The sequence below is a fragment of the Mustela putorius genome, unplaced genomic scaffold (assembly GCF_011764305.1).
Source record: "Mustela putorius furo isolate JIRA1106 unplaced genomic scaffold, ASM1176430v1.1 tig00000174_pilon_pilon_pilon, whole genome shotgun sequence".
Taxonomy (NCBI): domain Eukaryota; kingdom Metazoa; phylum Chordata; class Mammalia; order Carnivora; family Mustelidae; genus Mustela; species Mustela putorius.
Genome location: NW_025421304.1, coordinates 25,159,358 through 25,174,220, shown reverse-complemented (window position 1 = coordinate 25,174,220; position 14,863 = coordinate 25,159,358). Strand labels below are relative to the sequence as shown.

The 14,863-nt window shown below is 46.0% G+C and overlaps 1 long non-coding RNA gene across 1 annotated transcript in view; it reads left to right on the top strand.

The window, feature by feature from the left end:
- Positions 1–3,114: 3,114 nt before the first annotated feature.
- The window catches only part of LOC123390972, a 130,904-nt gene continuing 119,155 nt past the window's right edge, over positions 3,115–14,863 (top strand). The window contains exon 1 of the long non-coding RNA XR_006605581.1: positions 3,115–3,186. This is a non-coding gene — a long non-coding RNA (uncharacterized LOC123390972). The remainder of the gene's footprint in view (positions 3,187–14,863) is intronic.

Here is a 14,863-nt window from a genome sequence, read left to right as displayed (position 1 = left end):
TGTCCACACTGGTCTCCCTGCTGTTTCCTAAGAACCAGGTATGTTCCCACCTCAGGACCTTTGCACTAGCTCTTCCCACTGCATGGAATGGGTCTTTCCTGGATATCCTCAAGACTCACAACACCACTTCCTTTAAGTCTTTGCTCCAGTGTCATTTTCTCAGGATAATTCCAGCCACCCCACTCCCAACACTCCAGATCTCCTTTCTCTGTCCTCTGTCTTCCTTTGTCTATAATATTTACCGCCTTCTAACATGCTGTGTAGTTTACATACTTATTAATGAAGGCAGGGGTCTTCCTTGTATTGGTTTTATCCCGAGTGCCTAGAACTGTGCCTAGCATGGAGTGGATACTCAATACATATTTGTTGATGAATTAATGGATGATTGGTTTTCAGTGATTAGCGAGCCGAAGGGTTGGGATTCACTATTGTGGACAATGGGGAGCTCAAAATTTATTGTGGATGGGAGCTGAAGGAAGTTTAGCAGAGGAGCTATGTGTTTATAATTTGCTTGGAGAGGTTATATGGAAGTGTACATAGGGATCAGGGAGACATAACCTAGGTGTGGGATGAAAAGGTTTTGGGCCAGGATGGGGAGTGTGTGTAGGCCAGGAAGAGGAAGAAATCTCCTGGGAATTAGATGGACCTGGCTCTATTGGCTGCCTGGAGAGCAGGATGGAAGCCAACTTCTTGGTTTGAGGTTAACTGACTGGGTGCAGAAGCTGGTCCCTCACTGACTCTGAGACCGTGATTAGGGGAAAGTTTGCTGCTCAAAGTGTGCGAGTGTGTGTGTGTGTGCACACATGTGCGTGTGTGAGCAAGTGTGCACATATGCTAGGGAGGCAGATCTATGCTCGTGTGCAGGGGGTGCCAGCTGTGCCAGGGGCACTGCGCATTTGACTTGGATGGCAAGAGCCATCAAGCATGGAGCTGGCTATGCCACCAGAGGCCTGGAGTGGTGCAGAATTGTTTGTTTACTGGCTCACCTGAAAACTGGTGGGAGGAAAAAAAAAAATCAGACAGCAGAGTGGTGATCTGACTGCCATCTGCTCAGTGTTCTAGGGCTAGACTGAAGGTTTTAGTAAGAAAACCGTCTGATTCAGAGGACAACACTCAGTGCTGCCTAAGTTAGAGCAGGGAATACAGTACTCAGTGTCCTGGATGGGTTTCCTGTGGGGCCAAGCTTGGGGGCTTAGCACGCCTTGCTTGTGTCTTCATCCTGGGCTCCTGTGGCTCCTTAAGTCCTGTCTCTACTTCTCTCCTTAGAGTTCTCCCCCTTCCTTTCCCTTCTCCTCCTTATCTGTCAGTGTGGTTGCCTGTGGCCTCTAGGCCTTATCTAGCACAGCCTTTGTGGCTCAGCAGCCAGCTTCTCTTACTGGACTCGTGATGTCTGTGGGCAGACACCCCACAGCACAGTGGCAGGAGACCAGGTTTGGATCCCATCCTTTCTGTGAAAACTGGAAATAGGAACCAAGGAGAGTCCTCTTTCATTTCAGAATATCAGGGTCCTCATATGGAAAAGAGCAGAGCAATGACTGACCCACAGGTGGAGGTCAGGATGCTAGAATTTGAGGGTTGGTGGTGAGAATGAACATGCCAATGTTTGATTAGCTTCCTCTGAAAGTTTTGAAGACCTTTTAATCTCCTCCTCAAAGCATTTTATGAAAGAGGGAAATGGGGATGTCCCCTGCCTGAGGGGAACTCACGGACACTTGGATCCTCAGTCACCGTACTTCAGTGAGCCCTTATGGTGGCCACGTTCACTACAACCAGATCTTCTAGAACCTTCCTCATGCATCATGCAGAGGAGAGCAGATCTGCCCTGAAATGCAGTGGGAACCACTTTAGAATGCTGAGCAATGAGAGAAACATTCCTATTTTCCCTCTTTGGCATGGGGTAGAGGCCAGAGCGGGGAGGGCTGTGATTTAGATGTCTTTGGATGAGTTTGGAAGGCCAGGACATGTCAATGATAGTTGAATGGACAGATGGGACAGTGTTAAAAGCTATTATGCAGGGAGCATCAGAGTTGTTGGAACTTAGATTCTTAGATGGGAGAAATGAGGAAGAGGAGCCAAGTGCAGTGCCATGTTTGTTATTGGCCTTCTTAGAAGAATCTCACAGGGAGCTCGACTGCACAGCCAGTGGAACGTGAGGGAGCAAAGAGGGCAAGTGTAGACAATGCCTTGAAGGGGTTTGTCAGTGTGCGGGAGATAGAGGGTGAAGAGAGATTTTCCTTTTGCTTTTGAGGTATGGGAAGTCTGAGCATATTTATACACTGAGAGCAAGGGCTCTTGGGTGAGGGGAAGCCCGGAAGGCCAGAATACAGAAGTGGTAACTGATAGGCAAGACTCCTGAGTGATGCATGGTTACAGGGGAGAGTGGAAGCAGACTCATCTTCCTCTGAGGACGAGGATGTAGTAAGAAGAGATGTGGAGGGGTCCAATTTGTGGATAATGAAACAAAACATTGAGGGACTTTACCAGTAATCCCTCTCTTACCATTTTGAAGTAGGAAACATGAGCCTTGGGGGCAAAGTTGAAGTGGGGTTAGGGTCTGTAGGGATTGCAGCAGGTCAACGCAGAGCAATGGAGGTGGCCTACCTGAGGAGCAAGGGATGTTAATTCTACCACTGAGATAGGGTCCAAGATAGGGCATCACTGGGTCATTATCTCTGGCATAGAGAGGAAACCATTAGGGCAGCAACAGGAGCAGATGATTGGTTTGCCCTGTGATTCTACATACAGGAAGAGTGGCCAGGGAGCTATAGGGCAAAGAGTGGGAGAAAATAAAATGAAGGATTAGAGCTGTGGGATGAAGAGGGGGATGGAAAGGGGAGTAATGTGCGTGGAGGACAACTCAGGATGGGAGATCATGATGAGGTCAGACAAAAGATGACAGAAGATTAAGGGGGCTGAGAAGACCTAGGCTGTGTTCAGATGTTAGATTTTAATATTTCAAAGCCAGAAACGTTCTAAGTGACCATCACATCCAGGGTGTGGCTGCTGAAGGGGAGATGAAAATGGTCATGAACATTATGCCAAGCATGATGCTAAGTGCTTAAGATGGATTTTGCAATCAAATCTCATGTAATTCCTTGTTTTACAGATAAGAAACTGAGGCAGAGAGGGAAGAAAGGTTGATGAAGGAGTCACCAGTGAGTCATCATCTCAGGCTGCGACATGAAGGTAGGGGGTCTTTTCCATTCTCAACCGCTTCTCATAACACCTTGATAGCAGTTGGCTGAGTCAGCTCTACAGGTTAATATCCCTCAGGATGATGCCAGTGGTTGGAATGGAGAGGAAAATAATACAACAGGAACTGAGTCTTCCATGAGATGTTGAGCTGTATCAAAACGATAGAATCCACCTGCCCTTGGGCTCACTCCCTGCACCCCACAGAAGTCAAGTCAGCTCTGTGCTTCAAAGGCTGGTTGGCTTCCTCCTGGGCCCATCTGTCACCTTGTGGTGGATGCTCAGGTTCCTGAGTCCCTGGCTCTGTGTCTGGTTACTAGAGGCTGACCTTGGCATTGGATCCAAGTCCTGTTCCAGCCATCGGTGGTGGGAAGTAGAGCTTGGGAGGGATCAGCCTTGAATTGTCACTGCTATGGTCTCAGGAGGAGAGTCACCCAAGAAAAAGTGCTGTTTGAACGCCTGTGCGTTGACTGGGGAGAGTGGGTAGCTTCTGTACTCCTCTCCACACTCCTCAGCCAGACCAAGATATTCAGTCTCCCTGGGGCCATGTTTTCTAAGGAAGGTCAGTGCCCCAGATGCACTTTAAATTATGTGGTTGCTTCCCTCGGAATAACCCTCCTAGGGCAGTCTGGATCCAAGGGAGGGTTGTTGTGAAGACTCTGGTTGTTCGCCAAGTTGTCCATTTATCCCAGTTGGTTGTTGTTGTTCTTACCTCGTTCTTATTTAAATCCTTTTTCCTCATGGCTTATCCCATCACAAACAGGGTGATGTGGTGTGGTAAAACTATCTGTATTCACCTGTTTATTTGGTTCCCATTTACTGGATTCTTCAACAAATACAGGAACAGGGGTTCCGGAGAAAGGTGGGCTTGGATTTAGTCCTCGCCGTGTGCTGCCTGTGTAGGCAGGTGGCATATCATGGCATATTTGGGATTTCACAAAAGAGCTGTTTTTAACCTGTACATGATAGGGGCACTCTGTGACCTTGGGAGAATGTATTACACTCTTGGATCTTCAGTCTATTTTTCTGTACAATGGGGCTTTTGTATCCACTTGGCACAGTGTTTATGAGAAATCAGTAAGAAACTATTGTGGGGAGCCCAGTGCAGTGGCTGGCATATGGCTTCTTCTAAATCTGTTGATTCCTCCTCCCTCAAATCTCATATATCTTTTTAAGTGACAGAGAAATGCCATTCCCCGAGATGAACAGGTGTGCTGGTTGTATAGGGAATGCACATGTGTGTGCGCACACGCGCGTGTGTGTGTATGTGTGTGTGTGTATCTGCATGGTGGGTACTCTGTTCATGTTGATGACAAAGGTCATTGCAGCTGTGGGTGACCATGAGTCCACTTAACCCAGCTGATAGGTATGGACACTCTGAGAGGAAAAAAAAAAGGGTGTTTCAAAGAGCTCATTTTTTAATTTCCTATCAGCAGAGCCCTAGCTTCTCTTTCCCCAGTTTCCTGGTCTGGAATGAGGCCGGTCAGGGGACACGGTGGCATCTGCTTGGCTCAGTGTTTGTACAACAGTCCTTGGTGCCCAGATTGAACCAGATGGGAAAGAGTCAGTGATCTCTTACAAGTTAGGACACTGAAATTGCACTCTTCAAACGAGGTACATTTCCTGGGTAATCCAGGCCTGTTCTCTGCCTGGAAACCTCCGCTTCAGCGCTTCTGGATGTGGAATAAGGATTTTGGGTCTGGTGGGGTTCATTCTTCCTTTGGCTTTTTGGGAAGTCGGGGTTCTGCCTTAGCTTTGCCGGGTGTTTCAGCTGGGATGTGTTATCCTACGGCTTCATGTCCTATCTCTTCTCGCACGTGTCATGCCATTTGTTCTAACATTAGAAGCACTGTGATTCTTTGGAAAGAGCAAAGCATTTTGAGTTTTGCTGCCCGGGGTGGGCTTCCGGCTTTTACCCTTTCTAAGTGTCTGTCAGACCAACTCCACGCAGTGGTTGTGAAGTCCAGTGGCAAAATGCATGTGAAAATGCCATGAAAAATGCAAAAAGCTAGATGGAGATTAGTTACAGTTTTATTTATTATTATCCTTTATTTATAGACCAGCACCTGCCTTTGGAGACTAGGCTGAAAGAATGTCACAGATGGTTTGTTAAATTATCATTCATATGTCAGGCAATTAATAGAGAATGGGAGTAAAATTGGCTCCGTGTTTATGCCCTCAGTATTTACCTTTAACAGTGGTAGTTGTTGGTCTAGCGTGATGAGCTTCTGCTAGCGAAGTTTTGAGAATCTGTTTTCAGGGTTTTTTCCTTTTTTTAGTTGTTTAAAAAGTCAATGCATCATCCTCAATGACTTTAATGGAGATTAAGTGAACGAAGTTCACACTATTGTCAATGGTAATTAAAAAAAAAAAAAACAGCTTAAGATCTGTCAGACTCACTGTGCTGGTAATGGTAGGAAAAGTCAATGGTCTGGCTTCAGAGCCGAATGTGCTGATCGCTCCAGGTTCCCCTTCTCCTATGTCTGTGTCCTACCCCCACCCCTCACCCTGCACATGCCAGCTTCACTGTAGCTGCTTCTCCCCAAGAACCTGTTATGGCTCCCTAACGTGTGATGGGTTCTTCAGAGTCCAGATTGTGCCTTCTCTCTCTCTCTCTCTCTGACAGTGTTCCCCTGCTTTTCGCCATCTGTAATCTGTATTCCGGTGTTTCTGTGCTGCGGTCTCAAGATTTATTGTCAACTTGAATGCTAATTTTTGTAAAAATATACCTTAGGGTGTGAAGAGGGCAGAGTGCTACCATGGGGATGGTTCATGCCGTTTGTCCTGTCAAAATGACCTACCTTCGAAACCTTCTTCAGGGCTAGCCCCACCTTCTGTTCCTCTGGTTGACCTGCTTGTGGTCACCGCACACATAACCTCATCTATCCTGTAGTTTGCGAGCAAGCTGGTGCATCTTTGACCCCGTGTAATCACATAGCTCCTACCACGGTGTCCATACAGAGCACACCTGCATGAAAATTCACGAACTGCATTAATATTGAGCTCTCCTGAGTCTTCAGAAGCCCAGATGGTTGAATCAGGAAAATACCCCAGTGTTGATAACCTAGGATATAGACAAAGTAGGTCTGGAGCATGAGGGCAGGAATAGGATGAGGTCTTTTTGGACTGGTGTGTGAGTGTTCTATTGCTGTAACAAATTACTATAAAACGAGTGGCTTAAAACAACACATTTATTTTCTTACAGTTCAGAAAGTGAAAAGTCTCACTGGGCTAAAATCAGCAGGGCTGCATTCCTTTCTGGACACTCTAGTGGAGAATCCTTTCTCCTGTTTTTCCCAGCTTTTAGAGACCATTCATGTTCCTCAGCTCATGGTCCCCTTTCCCCAGCTTCAAAGCCAGCAACGTTGCTTTTCTCTGACCCTTTTTCCTTCATCCTATATGCCTATGCTGATGTCTCATCTCCTGAGAAAATACAAGCCACGGTCATGATAGAACCCTTGACAAATCACTCAGCACACCAACTGTCAACCAAACACTCAACACACATTTACAGGTGCCTGCTACACACACACACACACACACACACACACACACACACACACACACATGAAGTCCTAAGACAACTGTCTCTCATCCTGGGGCAGGAGAGAAAATATCCTCATGAGGAAGGTCACTGATGAAGGCTTCAGAGAGGGGTGGACACATTAGCTGACTCTTGAAGGAGACAACAAAGGTATTCATGGGCAAAGTAGGGAAGGCATATCTGGCAAAGCATAGAGGTGTAGACCAGCGTGGCATGTTCTAGAATCAACCAGTAGCTTTCCCTACCCCCCATCGTGGAGCTGATGGAGGCCTGCTGGGATCATGACTCCTAAAATTCCAATTATATCTTGAAGGCTGTGGCCCAAGGCCATTTGTTGTTAGTTATAAGTAAGGTATTCTAAACCAGAGGGAACATATAGTTTTTCTCAAAAATAAAAGTGTTTATGCCTGAGATGAAACTGAATTTTATGTAGGCAAGACATATGTTTCCATGTACAAAAAAAGTGACTCCTGGCAGGAAACTGAAGTCCAAGTAATCCAGGAAAAAGTAACTTACTTCCATGAACAGTAGGATGGTTTATGACAAATTCTGAAGCAACCTTCCTGCCAAGGCCATTGGACACAGAAACTGTGGGATGTTGCATCCTTTAGTAATTTAGCTTGTTTAAAAGTAAACAAATAAAATTCTGGAAAAAAAAGAATCAGCTGTTAGATGTGCTTTGACCAGAGATGGTTGGGGGAATGGCTGATGGTGGGAATAACAAAAAGTAGGTAGGTGTTAAAGCTGAACTATGCCTCCTCAAAATTCATATCAAAGTCGTAACTCCCAGTACTTCAGACTGTGAGTGTATTTGAAGATAAGTTATTTTTGAAGTGGTAACAAAGTTGAAATAAGGTCATTAGGGTAGACCCTAAATCCCCTGTGACTACTGTCCCTGTAAGAGGAGGTTAGGCCACAGGGAAGACCATGTGAGGATACAGGGAGAAGATGACCATCTACAAACCAAAATGAGGGACCCCAGAGGACACTAATCCTTCTGACAACTCGAACTCAGACTCCCAAGGCCCCTAGAAATGTGAGAAAACACATTTCTCTCGTTTAGGAAACCAACCTATGGTGTTTTGTTATGGTAGTCCTGGAAAAGTAATATAGTAGGTCGTGAAAAACCATAAAAATCACTGGATGCCATATGTACTAGATGCTGTGAGACGCCCCTCGTGTCTCCGCTGAGATCTGATGGCCTTATTCCTCTAGTTGCTGGGCATGCTGCAGGCTGGCAGCCCTCAGCTGACGGCTTCTTCCAGGAATTTGCCCTGGATCAAGTTGCCTTGTCCAAAGTCATGCCCGCTTCCCCCAGGGTAGTCTGCGTCCAAGACTTGCTAACATGTGTCTGCTAAGGCTTGGTCCCTTTGCCCAACTTGGTTTGACTTCGAAAGGCCATCTGGCTTCAGAGCTTCCCTTGGGGTGGATTGATGTACTGCATTCCAGCTTCTTTTCAGTTCTGCCCCCTTCCCATCCCTGGATTCCAGGATTGATTCTAGGACTGCTCCTTAATATATTCCTATATGCTAACCTTTGTCTTAGGGTTTACTTTTTGAGGAATGCAACCTGTGACATCATAATAAGTAAATGAGACTTTATCCAGAAAGCACTGGGGGAGCTATTGAGGCATTACATTTAGATGTGGTATGATCCATAGTACAGCTTCTTTGAAGGCTAAAGTAATGAGGGTCAGACTGATGTAGGTAGACCAGTTAGACAAAGTGGAGAGTAGTTAAAAGGGAAGGTAATTAGAAGCCTGGTTGTAAATCATTAATCTTCACCCAAAGCTTCTTTTGGAAGCCAGGTAGCTCAAAGCTATACCAACATATGGAATGCATTGTCCTGGCTTGACTGGCATTTACTTCTTGCCCAGAGCACTGAAGGAAGCTGAAGTCTGGTCTGTTTTCCAGGATATGAGAACCAATCAAGATGGGTTTAATGTGCTGGTACATCATTAGGTATGGAGAGATGAATCAGAGAATAAAATATGCACTTTCTCCTTACCCCCTGCAAGGGTCTCGTGAGCTCAATCTGACTGGAAGCAAGCTGTCACACAGCAGCCCTAACTGCCTATGGCTCTTGCCTCACGTTATGCCACAGCTGGACCCTGAACATTTGCTAATGCACTTTCTTCTGTCTGAACTATATTCCCTCCTGCTCCATGACCTTTATTTACCTTATTCATCACTGAAGTCTCTGTTCTGCATTTATTGCTTCCAGGACCTTTACTGATGACTCCCTTAGGCTGGGTTAAGGTGTATTTTTACTGTATTTTTATAATATTTCTTTTCAACCACTACACAGTCAACTCCAGGACAGTAGAAACTCTGTCTTCTTAGGGATTTGGAGCAAAAGAAGCACTTCATTCTTCTTCCCATTCAAAGTTGACCATTAAAGAATATATACACAAAGAACAGGTTACTATGTGGGGATTCCTTTATCTACTTTAGTAGTGGTTGTACAACACTCCGAAGTCATCACACCTAGAGACTCTAGTAAACTGTGTAGGGGCTTGTGGCTTAGACTTGGGGCCAAGTGATATCTCCTAATAGCAACCCTGTATTTAAACTTGAGGATCTTCAAACTTGAGCAAATCACAAGAAAAATAGTATAACTTGTAGACTGAAAATTCTCCACTTTGTGCAATAGAACCATTGGCCTGCCTGCATCAACCGTAAAAGTTAATAGTGGGGTAGAGGAGAGAGAGAAAGAGGGAAGGGGAATGGTGTGTGTGTCTCCCGAGAGGGGTCCTGCTCTGCTGGCTTCACAACAGCAGGGCAGGAGGGAGGAGAATGGAGAACACATGGCAAAGCGGATGGCAAAAGTGAATGAAAGAAGAGTTGTGTGTCTCTGGGCCAGGACCCCTGCCCACTAGGAAAATGTAGCTCATTGAATCTCAGCTGGATGATTGGGTTAGCCCAGGAAGGGGAGAGTAAGTGGGTAGAGTGGGGACCAGAGTTCCCTCTAAGGCATTTTCCTATGGAAAAAAAAAAAAAAAAAAAAAAGAAGATGGAAAAGTAGCCTTTATGAGGTTAAGTGGAAACATGGGGGGAAAGAATACACAAGTCTTTCATTCAAGCCTCTTGACCCTCATATCCCCAGAAACCAGTATGAGAGTGGCCCAAAGTAGGTGCTCTTAACACTTCCTGACAGAATGGGAGAATGGCTAAGAAGCGACAGTCGCTGACAGGTTTGCTGTCGTGCACCTTTCCTCATTTCTCTCAGTCGCTAATTAATGTCCTTGGCCCGAGTGGTATTATACATGTAACTCCTTCTTAACTTCAAAGGCTGGTCCCTGAAAACCCCTTCAGACTCTCACGCAACTTCATCTTCAGTCACATCCATCATGAAGTTTTTTGGTACCAAAATGGACTCCTGCCCTGTGGACAATGGGATGTGGCCATAAGTGGGCACTGGGAGCCTGGCCCTGCTGCAACCACCGGTGCTCAGGGGCTCCTTGTCAGTGTGATGGAAGGAGCTCTGTTCGGGGCCAGACAGGCCTTGTTATGTGACAAGGGTTGGCAGTAGAATCGTTGGATACAAGGAGTAGATGGAAGTCCATGGCAGCTGGAAGAGAGACATGGCTCCCTGTCCTTCATCTATCTGTGGCAGAATGGAAACAGAAAAAACCTGCTGAATAAAGGACTGAGAAGGGATTGACAAGGGATTATGACCCCCTCAAAGCAGATGAGGATTCAGGACTCAACTGTAGTCTCATCTGAGAACTAGAAGAGCTGGACAGGGAAATCTGGGCAGCACCCCACTGGAAGAGTTGGCCCAGGAAGACAGGGATTAGGAGGGACTCTTGGCAGGAAGGATCCCTTCTCAGAATCCACAGTACACAGCCAGCTTGTGTGTTGGTTGTTCTGAGTTGTGGGTATGAAGCATGTGCTGGTTCTTCACACTGGGGGAGATAAACTCACCCTTCACTGCACTATGGTAGATGTGTGATACACTTCTGAAGTCCCCTTCCATGAGAACTTATTGCCCTGGTTGCTAGAGGACTCTTGCAGACAACCTCGACATCAGTCAGCCTCTTTCAGGATTGCAGAAAGCCAACCACCTACGATCACTCCCCTCCTTGGGGTGGCTGATCTAATATTAAATAGTCGACGTGGGAGTATGAAATATTTTTGCTCAACTAGGAACAACACTGAAGGGTTAATTCTAATTCCAGAGCTTTCTGTGGAGTTGACCAAATCTGCCATTGGGTCTGCAGTACAATTGAGCTTCTCTTTCTGCTACTAACCTCTGTTCCCTTCCCTTCCCCTAGTCTGGGTCTTAAGGGCACTCTTAATAGATCTCTGGCATGATCAACATCTCAGGGCTTTATTCCTGGGCAACTCAGCCTGTGACCCTAGCCTTTGTATTGGGCTTTCTGGTCTGGTTTGGGAAGAGCTAGGGTTGAGTGTAGATTGAACACAAAAACGCAAGTGTGGGAATGGTAGGGAAAGGGCACCCAGGTTCACACAATATTGGCTCTTAGAGACTTCCAGCAGAATTCATTCAAGGCTTGGTTGATGGTGCTAATGATATCTTATACGGGTGACATTCCCAAGGTGTGCTCAATTGTGGAGAGTGATGTAGTTACCCAGTTATCTGGACAAAGAGACCTCTTGGACCCTGGGCCTGAAGTCAGGAAATACTGAGATGGCCCATTAGTCAACAGATATCTCTAGCACATTTCTTTAATGAAGTTTGGAAAGTTATACAACTGATTCTGAGAATTGAAAATATCATTGTCACGGTTATACCCAGTAGTGTGGCCTTGAATGTGTCGGTATGGATTTGAGTCAAATAGCACCTGGAAAGGAAGGAGGCAACCTAGAGAGAACACCATGAGTCTTGGGCTCAAGCCTCTCTTTGCCAGGTTCTGTCTGGAGTAAATTCCTTTCCTCTGAGTTCACGAATTTGTGTAATGGAAAGTAAAACCCCTATTTCTCATATTTGTCATGGAACTGAAAAAAAAAAAAAACTCCCTTGTCCTGCCACCATCCCACACAGCCTCTGGAAAGTTATATTCCTCATATATTAATTTCTTATGAATAAGTAATTCTTTGAGCACATCCTTTTTGCCAGGTACTGCGCTGAGAACTGGAAAAACAGAAAACAAACATGGGCCAACGCTTGAATAGCTCTCAGCTTCCTGTGGGAGGCAGGCACAAAAATGGTTTATGATTAGGGAACTGAAGAATACCTGTGGAAGGCCTAGGCCTGTAGCCACCCCTTCCCCAGTAAGGTGTATGCATAGCATACGCACAAGCAAAGGAAGCAGAAGGCCACAGAGTGACACAGTTTGGTTAACTGGGCAGAGAAGACCCAGGAGGGCAGACTGAGCTCTGCTGAGTTCCCCTATTTCGTACATACCAAGGATTCACATGAAAGCAAGTCGGGAGTCTCTTTTGTCCCAGCATCTCCCATGCCCAAAGCCAAGGTTCAGATTTCTCCCTCTCTGGACACCAGGTACCCACAGGGAATTGCAGACTATTTAGTACTGCCAGAAGTTGAAGAAAGCAGAGCCTTAAGACAGGTAACTGAATCCCCAGGTGGGTCCCAGGTCACCAAGAAAAACAATGATACCTGTAGGGTTTATCATTCATCCTGAGAACAAGTCGTTTGAACTTGTATATTCATCAGAATCTCCAGGGGAGCTTTAAAAGAGGTGACTCTATTGTCTAGTGTCTAGACGGTAGTTCTCTGTTGGGGAGGGGGCAATGAGAAATGGTTGGCAGGGCCATAGGAGGGTCAGGGCTCTGGGTTTTGCAACTCTTGTGTGCAGAATCAGGAGAATGTGGGGTTTGGATATCACATATTGGTCGGCTGAGTCCACTGGCATCAGGTAGACTAGGGTTGCCGGTGACATAGGCTCCTTGAAGCCAAATAAGAAGATGAGCTTTTCCTGGGAGGCTAGCATCACTCCCAAGTCCCTGCGTTGCCTTGGCTCTGAGGGCACACTAGGAGGAAATTAAAATGTGTAAACAAATCTAGTGACGAAGTATCACTTCCTCTAGAGATCACTGGTCCCAATCTGTGGTCCTTCAGACTGTTAGAAGTCTTTCCCCATCTCATGCCTTCCATGTACTGGTCCCTATTCTGTCCCTCAGCATTGGTGGAGGGAGCAGAATCTGTGGTGCTTGAGATCTATTTTAACTTAAATTAATAATCAATAAAATCTAAGGTCGATAGACACAGGGCAAAATGAATAGTCCCATGAAGGTGACCAACCCTTATTTAATGAGAGTGATTCATCACTTCAAGCAAAGTGCTATTGGCCCCACATGTTGGAATCACATCCTTTAGCAGAGATGGGGCTCCCCAGGGAGAGGGAACATGCAAATACATGTGGGACCTCAGCTTAGTTCTTCTGATGCCCCAGCACGTGAAAAATGGGCCCCTTGGCAATGAAGTTGTCACCGAGCAACATTTATAGGTTACACTTGCATGGAAAAATGATTGACATGCCTATATTTAATGTCCGAGAACATAAGCCCTGATGATTCAGTGAAGAAAGTATTAGGAAACTCATTAAGAAATATGTTTTTGCACTTGCATTGGTCTAAGCATCACAATTAGCATTCACACTCACACATAATGCAGAAACAGTTGTAAAATAAATTTTGAAAATTGAGTCCCTCGAGCTTTCTGGTTCCCATGCCAACTGTGGACGTTTGGTGTCACTTGGATCTTGATTGCACGGAAACGACTTCTTGTTCTAGCACTTCCGTCGTAAATCATGTGGCCGACACTTGGAACTTTACATGTGATAAGTAAGGCTCTCTTGTTGAAGCCACTTTCATGGGACATTTGTGACTTAGAGCTGAAAGCATCTGTGCCTTTACAGACAACTGCTGCCTTGTGTGGGACCTCCTTCTCAGCAGATCTTTCCTTTTGTTCAAGGTCTCAGCCTGAAAGCTTGCTTACACTCCTGATCACCCCACCTCCTCCCATGCCAGCAACCCCTTCTTCTCACCCCACACTCATCAAGTTGACTTGCACATTTGCATCCTTGACCTAATACCTTGTCGTCTCTCTTGGAGTGAAAGTCTCGTCCTGCTACTGGAATCTCTCTTGGGAGTCATTAGAAATGGGCAAGTTGCCAAACCCTGTGAGCCCATTTCCACCCCCCTAACCTGGTGCTCTCTACTTTCCCTCTGTCCCCTGACCTTTCCCCCTTGGCGCCTGTAGATGCATCAGGCTATGTGTCGCATATGAGCTCTGGAGCTCTGGGTGCCTTCCTCCTTCGTTAGCTTCAAAGTTCTCTTCCTCTGAACACCTTTGGTCCTTTTCTTCTCTTTCTCTGCATCATTTTCCTGGTTGATGCCATCTCTGGATTTTGAGAAAGACCTCCATGTGGGTGGTCCTGTCATCTCCTTATCAGGGCCTCACGTTTATAACTGGGGCCCTCCCAGCTCACCCGACATCTAGACCTTCATGTCCTTATGCACCTCAGCTATGCTATGTCTGAAACCAAATTCTCTGAATTCTCCCATGAGGGTATTTAAAAAAATTTATCATTATTATTATTATTATTATTATTATTATTATTATTATTTTGAGAGCCTAGAACATGGCTCCAGCCTGGTTTCTTGGGTCAAGTCTATGACATGGGTCTGAGTTTTAGTCCTAGATCCTTTAGCACGCCAGAGCCCTGCCAGTCGGCTCTACCAGGTCTGAGTGAGGCAGAAGTCAGGCTGCCTCAGGGCAGCAGCCGAGCTTGAGCTGGGGTCTGACGGGGCCTTGGTGACTTCAGCTGGAGCTGGGGCAGAGGGCCATCAGCAGGCGAGAAGAAACAGAGAGCTTGGCAAAGCAGCAAGCTCTGAATCTTGACTTCTTCATTCTGTGCATCCCCTCTCTTCTCCGAGCACAGTTTATGCAGACCAGGATGTCTTCTTTCTTTCCTTCTTTGCTGCTTGACCCATGGCACCCAGCCCCGTGCCTGGTGAGAACACAGTAAACATTTGTGGGATGAGTGTATTGAACTGGTGAAATAAATTCCGAGAAGATTCAAATATAGAAATGAATTCCAACAACCTGGGCTCTTTTGGGTGGTTAATTTCTATTTAGCCAAAGGTTTTCTATTTTAGCCCTTGGATCCTGGGAAGTCGTGGAGGTAAGTACCAGGAA